The 8,961-nt window shown below is 32.7% G+C and overlaps 1 long non-coding RNA gene across 1 annotated transcript; it reads right to left on the reverse strand.

Moving 5' to 3' along the window:
- Positions 1-3,932: 3,932 nt before the first annotated feature.
- Positions 3,933-4,335, reverse strand: LOC142241287 (uncharacterized). Its single transcript, XR_012723559.1, has 2 exons — positions 4,280-4,335; positions 3,933-4,189 (listed from the first exon to the last, which is right to left on the reverse strand). It is a non-coding gene; the product is annotated as an uncharacterized LOC142241287 (long non-coding RNA).
- Positions 4,336-8,961: the final 4,626 nt, after the last annotated feature.

The following is an 8,961-nucleotide window of genomic DNA, read 5'->3' on the forward strand; positions in this document are numbered from 1 at the left end:
AATATCGTATCGTAGTATCGGATTAGGTTGAACTAAACATTAAAGCAGCAGGAAATGGAAAACATGTGAAGCTTTTTTCAGTGTTGATTGATCAACGGCTACAAATCATTCGAGAAGACTTAATTGGAGTTGACTGGCATTTTGACGTTCCATAGACTTCGTCCTTGAAAAAGACTCACATTTTCCTTGGGGCTTAGGTTAGTTAGCCGAAACTGAAAATTACAATGAGTGAGCTGCATTTTTTTTTCGACAAATACACGACTTATTTATTTATTTTTGCACAGTTTCCGGTGTTTGTAACTCATAGCGTGCTTTTGATGGAAATTATGATAATCAAATAGAAATTTATATAAATGTTAATAACAATAGAGGTGCCAAAATCATTTCCTCCACTGAACGTATGTTTAAACATCATCCTATTGAAACATAAAATTTATGGAATCCAACATCCTTTGTAGACATGATTTTATTTTCGAATAAATGAACCAGCACAAGAATTTTGTCACTTCAGCCTCCCACCTTCATTCAAAAGCATTGAATTCCCCGCTAAGTTAACATGGCACTTGGAGTAAAGCCCAAAAAAGTGACGAAAAAGAAAAAAAAAACGGGCAGAACAAATGTTTAACGACTCAATATGTGGAACTATCACAACTCCATTTCCTCTGTGTGACATTAACTAGACTTCATCTTCATTTCGGTAGGATCTGATGGTGTTGAAATGACATTCAAATTTTTATTCCGCTGTGCAAATATTCCACAAAAAGCGCCATAGTGCACGGACGAAAAAGGCTGTTTTTCATATGTTTGGGTGTAAAAATTATATGTTTGGAACTCAAATTTTTTAACACAATATTTTTAAATGCAAGCATATAATGTTCATAAACTAGCATAACATGTTTGGGACATATATGTTAATATGTTAGAACATATTATGTTTGGGACATAAAATGTTTGTAAATATAATATGCTTAGATGCAAACATATATTAATTTGGAAATAGCCTATAAACGTATATGTGTGTAGATAGAGAGACCTAGAGAGTAAGTAAAATAATGGAAGTAACCAATTTGCACCTTAAAAATACATCCATACATAGAAAAATTCATTAAAGTTAAAAAAAAAATTACTACCAGTGTATGCCTTAAGGTGAAGCATAATATTTTTGATTAATACAAACAATATTTTGTTTGGACCAATCCTGAAAATATATATGCTTGAAGCAAAATGTGTTTGGGAGTATATGTTACAGAAGCAATTTTTTTGAGTGTGTGTGTATGAGCATACAAGCCAACAACAATCATAGCTAAAGAAAACAAAGACCTTATCCGGTCTGGAACAAAAGCATACAATGGCAACATTTGGAATTTGTAACATACAATGGGAATGCATAAAAACTCTCAATGTATCATGATGGGACCTGCCAGCAGTGATGCCAGGAAGTTTTTTGAAAATTCCCTACGCGGCTCCTAAAAATTCCCTTTTTTCCTTACGGCCAAAATTTTTTCCCCTACATTTTCCCCCCGTTACTAAATTCAAACAAATTTGGCAAGAAAATAACAAATATTTTATATTGAATTCAATTTCTTTAAAATTAATAGTCAGGGATTATATCCTTCAATAAAGGGAGCAAATGTTCAATAATATGAATATTGACATTTTTATTCGGATTTCCAACATTGCAACATCATTACTAATTTTTAACACTACCAAAATTTTTCTTGTGGACTTTAATGGCCGTATGCAGATTTCTACAATTTACGAACTTTCCACAAGCAATGCATTGGTATTTAAAATCGTCATTTTCGACCTCCTCCAGCCAATCCTTTAATTCAGCAGTGAGCCAATTTGGTCAAAAAGGCTATTTTTTAAATTTGGTTGGAATGGTTTTATTTTCATCACTAGACGACATTTTTCTAAAACATTAACAACTGTGAATGTAATAAAAATCCTACATTTACTATTTTTATGCTAGTCTAACACAAATGCAGGCCGGTTTAATGTCCAAGTCATTTAAACTATATATTATTACAATACTTATTCGAGCTTATTGGATAAGTTCTTTTCAGTAACTTAATAGTACTAATTCATTTAACCTTCTTCTCCAATAGGCTCGAATATGTATTGTAATACTAAAGGGTGGTTAAAATTTCAAGCGCCGATGTTGATTTTGAATAAAAACAAACTATTTAGAAAATTTTTGTAATTTTATTTTATTATGATATATTAATATTACTCAATTATGTATGGAACAAAATATCGGCCAAATGGGGGCCGTGACCTCGGTGGCACACCTTCATCGGATGGTCCAAATTTTCGGTGACGCTGAGGCATAATGGAGGTTCTATGCCGTTAATGTGCCGAATTATCTCATCCTTTAGCTCTTGAATTGTTGCTGGCTTATCGACGTACACCTTTTCTTTCAAATACCCTAAAAGAAAAAAGTCCAACGGTGTCAAATCACATGATGTTGGCGGCCAATTGACATCGCCATTATGTGAGATAACACGGCCACTGCATTTGTTGCGCAAAAGAGCCATTGTTTCGTTAGCTGTGTGGCAAGTGGCACCGCCCTGCTGAAACCACATATCGTCCACATCCATATCTCCCAATTCGGGCCATAAAAAGTTCGTTATCATCTCACGATAGCGAACACCATTCACAGTAACTGCCTGACCGGCCTCATTTTAGAAAAAATACGGCCCGATGATGCCGCCAGCCCATAAACCGCACCAAACAGTCCTTCTTTGTGGGTGCATTGGTTTTCCGACAATCACTCTTGGATTCTCATTCGCCTAAATGCGGCAATTCTGTTTATTGACGAATCCACTGAGGTGAAAATGTGCCTCATCACTGAAGATGATTTTCTTCGAAAATTGATCATCCACTGTTGCCATTTCTTGGAACCATTTATCACGTTGTTGGATTGTGTATCTCTCCATGGTTCAAATTGAGTAAGTCTCAAATAGAGAAATGTCAAATTAAATCGGAAAAAAACTTGGCGTTTAGGTGTGGTTCACATTCAACATCGGCCCTTACAATTTAACCACCCTTTATGTAATCCTACATTTGTATACACGAATCCACGTATGCACTGCAAGTGATCTTTGAATTAGAAAATATTGAGAGGCACCAAGTTGAGGAAGCCATCACCTGTTTATGAACCTTATTGGAAGCATTCATTCCTGCAAATGAAATCTATTTGGGCATTTGTAATTAAATACCAATGCAAAAGCATCTTTTAACGTTACCGCTGAACTTTTCTAAATAAAATCATTACAATAACATCGTTAACGATGAATTGCGTATTCAATTAGTTGAAGCTTTGACTACCATATATTTTGGATCTTCAAATATCTGGAATATTAAGGAAAACTACTCTTTTTTTGCAAAATGTACTAAACTCTGGAAATTTGAAAAATTCCCTACATTTGTAGAAAAAATAAAAAATCTGTCCTTCTTTCCCTACAGATGTAATTTTAGGAAAAATCCCTACAAAAGGGATTTTTTCCCTACGAATGGCATCACTGCCTGCCAGTAAGCTAATGCAACTTTGTACTCTTTTATGATCCGTACCATTTTAAGCATATGAAATGGCATAGAACTTGGTAAGTAAGTTTATATCCCCAGAATAAATACCAAATGGTAGAATTGGTATGGTAAACCTTGTGTGGAACCCGCCCGCTTGTTCGGGTAAGTAGTGAAAGCATACTTATATGGCTACCTATTCGTAAACACCCCTACTTATAATCCTGACTACCGCCCTTGTATTTGAGCGGAGAATTTAACGAGCAGATGTCGCCCAAAATAACCAATAGACTATTCTCTACATTATCGGTAACCGCCCATTTGGTAGCTGGAAATTAACACATAATTTCTCCGCAAAGCGCTACCCATTGAAAAGGGTGGTGAAAATATTCTAGCTAAATAAACACTTCAAATTGATAATCTGGAACGATTTTTATTGTTCTTAATAAAGGCTAGTTTATATTTTGACTTTGGCTACATAAGTTCTAAATTATTTAATTATAAATAAAATAATTAAGTCATGATTATATGAACAAACAGAAATAATAGTAATATTCGTTGTAAGGCGCATTTACTTTCGATTGGCTCTTCCTTTGTCGGCGCATTTCCAAGCGTATTTGTGGTTCTGAAGGTCCATTGCTGCTAGAAAGTTAAGACACCGATTCTGCAATTAAAATATATATATATATGAAACAAATATAATTGCTCTGTAATAGAATTATAACTAATATTTTTACTTACATTTTTAAATTACATTTGTTTTGAATCACTTGAATGACTCCGTATGCGACCAAACGATTGGAAACCTAGAGAACAACTGAACAAATGTTATAACGTCTAGCGGGACTTTGTTTATTTGTGTTCTTTAAAAACATCTCCTTAAGATTATATCATATCTTTTTATACATTACGCGTAAGCACCGAAACCAAATTAAGAACATCATTGTGTGGTTTTGTTTAATTTTGCTAGGGACACTATTTTGTGCATTACTTTTAGATACCAAAATGAAATGATCACTTGATTTATTTTTTCAATTTCTCTCTAAACTTTTTTTTCGTGAGAGAGACAACGTCTTTCCCATCGATTTCATACTCAACTGGTAATGCCCAATATAGTCGGTTGGACATTTAATAGATTACTTTATGGTGCTGAATTGGGTGAAGTTAAATGAAATCGTGCATTATATACATTTAGAAAAGGGGTCTTTAGTACTTTTTGAATTCATTATTCTATACCAAAATAACCGCCTGCACGTGTGGGTGCTTATATAAGCAGGGAAAAAGCAACAATAGCTATTTGCCGAACAAGCGGGCGCTTGTTCGGGTAAGTAGTGAATGCTTACTTATATGGCTACCTATTCGTAAACAGCCCTACTTATAATCCTGACTACCGCCCTTGTATTTGAGCGGAGAATTTAACAAGGAGATGTCGCTCAAAATAACCAATAGACTATTCTCTGCTTTATCGATAACCCCCCATTTGGTAGCTGAAAGTTACTCACAGAAAAGGGTGGTGAATATGTGGTAGCCAGCGTTGCCATTTTGGTCCGATCGGACCAAAATTGGTCCAAAAGATTTATAATTTTTAAATTTGGTCCGATGGTCGGACCAAACGGAATTAAGCCCATTTTGGTCCATTTTCATTTGGTCAAAATTATTAATTTTTTGAAGTATTTAAAAATTTTATCACGTAGTCAATAGTATCTATGCTCTGAAAAAAATATTGAGGCTGAAGACTCATTTCTCTGATATAAAGTTTGTTTCCTAGTCCAAAAGTCGGAGATATTTTTAACACTTTATTTTAAGTCGTTTCTTACTTGAAACATAAAATAATTTTCACTTGTAGTCGAGTCTTAATTTGGAAATTTAAGTAGTGGTTCAGACGTTTTTAATGGACATTAATAGCACATGAAGAAAACTGCTGGAATAATTGATAAAATTTGTTTCCTAGAATCAAGTACGCAAAACTCAAAGTTACAAGTGTATTGTAACGTAAATGTGTCCTTACTTCAAGTCTCCGCTTCTTTGACTCAGAATCAATACTAAAATCATTATTGTACAGACAAAATCTTTGGAAACAACCATCAATGTTTTTTTTCAGTGTGGGATTAGATACCATTTCAATTGCAGAAAATCGGAAGAAAATTTCGTGTTTTTAGGTCTTGGGCGAGGTTTTACATATTTTTTCGCAAAAAGTAGAATAGTAGGATTGAGTTATGAGCCGCATGAAATTATGGATGCAAAGCTACACTACAGCAAATTGGATGCAAATTCGGAAAACTATTATAATCTCTCTAGAAGTAAAATCGTGACTGTTGTTGTCTTTAACCATCTCCAAGTCGAAAGTTTAAGTCAACTTTTTGTAATATTGAATTTCGACTTTTGATGTCAACTAAAATTGACTTTAAAATTTGACTTTTTCAAATTGTCTATTTTTTCAAATTTTAAAAAAAGTTGAAAAGTCGACGTTTTGATTCCTACACCGAAAAAAAAGTTTACTATTTTTTATGAAAAATGAACTAACCCATAGTAAGAATGACCATGATTTGGCGCCAAAGATTTTTTTCATCTAGATAAGTTCATGATTTTCTTATAAATTAGTTCATGTATTACATCGTATTTTAGTTCATTATTACTATGCTGTGGGAAGAATATAGTTAAACTCATTCAAAATATTCCTGCTATCCGGAAAAATTAACAATTTTTTGGGAAACCTGTATTAAGAAATTGGTTTGAAATAAACTGTTTGTCGGTATAATTTTCAAAAAAGTAGAGATATTGAGGAATCAAAGGTACAACAAGCCTGTATACAACTAAGACATTTTTCGTAAAAAACAAGTCAATTTTCTATAACCACCAGTATTTTATTTCAAAGAATTATTATTATATTACACAAAACTATGGCTTATGATATACAATAAAGGAAATATTTTTATTAGTACGTTGGACGCATTTACTTGTCGGTAGTTAGTAATTGCTTCTTCAAAAGAGTAATATTCTATGTTATTAGGACTAAACTAATTAATTTAAATTTGCATGTTTTCTATCCATATGAAAGATATATGTGGCATAAGTTGCTATATTCAATTGAATTGTCCAATTTCATCGATTTTGGCTAACTTTTGTTGGACGGATTTGGCTTATAATCATCTGAAATTGCAAAGTTATACAAAATATAAGAAAAATATTATTAATTAATTAATTCTATCGTTCATATTGATCTTTAACTTACGGTTTTCAAGAGTATTTCCTAGAGCCAATAAGGATATCAGCTTAATTAGTATTAAACAGTAAGAATATTCAAAAAATTACCATTACGAGACCTGTCTACCTGCAAGTGAAAAAAATAATTTTTAATAAATTGAAATTTTGGTTTTATTAAAAACGGACAAAATACCGTTTATAGAAAAACTTACCACATTGAAAAATCCATCCAGTAGGTACATTATTGGAATCATATCCATGGACAAATGGGACGTTATTGAAATTAGTCTCAGAATATATTTGAAATAAAAAATATTATAAAATTAGACATAATTTCCACTTGTCAGTATATCATTTAGTATTTAAGGTGGATATTAAGTTCGAGTTTAGCGGCTAAAATTGCAATTTCCATGATAAGTTTTCTTTAATAATCCATTATAAAAAATAATCTTTATAAAAAAAACTTGATTTGGGCTATTCTCCATCAAGTTATATTTAAATTTGTATCGAAGACGTATAATTTTATACTTTGCTTAGTGATTTATTTTTAATTTTAGCGGCTAAACTCGATCTTAGTACTCACCTGTAGGAATTCCTGTAACATAAAAAATATAGATTCAAAAAAATGGTTGCTTCTCAACCTGTGATCCAGATGTAGAATAAATATGAATCATCCTATTACCACTCATGTTGTATATTTTTTATGTAAATCAATTTAAAATCCGCACTAATTTTAAACTAACATATTAACAGAAATATACAGTTCCTTAATCTGTTATTTGTTTTTTATCAATAAAAAGCGTTTTTGATTCCTCTAACATCACATCATTCACTTCTCAGTTTCTAAAATGTTTCGAAATAAATGTATTTTCATTAATAAACACCAATACCGCACGTACAATTTTGCAAAATTAAATCCACGTGTGCACTTCATAAATGCATCAACATAACTGAATGCAACAATAAAACTCAAAGACACAAATAGTCATAAGGGATACATACCTGCCGTAAAGAAAAACAACTCCACACACACACACACGATCCCTTTCTGATCTTGCTATTGCAAAAAAACAACTCTCACCACAAAAGATACCAACAAGGAACATTCCAATGTCTCTAGAATCAAAACAACCAACAACAGCATAAATGACGCAATAACAAACACAAACAATCATACGAGATATACACAAAATGTCTCTTAAAAACTCCCTCGCATGATGTACTCACATTTTCCAGTAGCACGTTTATTGATTAGTTGGAATTCTATCTATAAGTTAAGGTAAAATATATACCAAATCTATGAGGAATCTATAAAAATTATATACACCTGTCAAGGATTATATTAACTAATTTTTATTCTACTTTAACTAAAATTTTCAATGTGAGTAAAAACACTCCAACATATAATAAAAAGGGAAATAATCTGTAGGTAGTCATCATACGAATCGGTAATGTCGTTAAGTTAATTTTTACTACAAAAATTTTTTTCCATACAAAATTTTTTCTTAGTAAATTGTACACATTTCGTAGTAAGATTTTTATATTGCCCATGTATTTTTATAATAGAAACAACGATGCATTAACTACTGTGTTGGAAATTTATTTAAGGAAAAATACTTCCCATTTCGTAGTTAGTGAACTAAAAACATTTACTGAATTTTCATAAGTTTTGCTTTAGCTAAGTCAATTTTCGTTGTGGTTACGAAAAATGAACTATATTACAGTAAATTTGTTGAACTATGTGGAAGTCAAAATGGTCCTTAATTTTACAAGACACTTTTTTTCTGTGTAGTTAGGTTATGTGGCAGCCCGATGCATCAGGCTCAATTAGACTATTTAGTCCATTGTGATACCACATTGGTGAACTTCTCTCTTATCACTGAGTACTGCCCGATTCCTTGTTAATCTCAATGACAAGGGACCTCCCTTTATAGCCGAGTCCAAACGGCGTTCCACATTGCAGTGAAACCACTTAGAGAAGTTTTGAAACCCTCAGAAATGTCGCCAGCATTCTGTAGTGTGATAATCCACCGCTGAAAAACTTTTTGGTGTTCGGTCGAAGCAGGAATCGAACCCACGACCTTGTGTGGGCAAGGCGGGCATGCTAACCATTGCACCACGGTGGCTCCCAACCATGACAACCATGATTCCCTATGACAACCGCTAAATCACATCATTCCTTTTTGGTTTACTTAACTTTTTTAATAAAAGCACTATGTACAATAATATAAT

The sequence above is a fragment of the Haematobia irritans genome, chromosome 1, assembly GCF_050003625.1.
Source record: "Haematobia irritans isolate KBUSLIRL chromosome 1, ASM5000362v1, whole genome shotgun sequence".
Classification (NCBI taxonomy): domain Eukaryota; kingdom Metazoa; phylum Arthropoda; class Insecta; order Diptera; family Muscidae; genus Haematobia; species Haematobia irritans.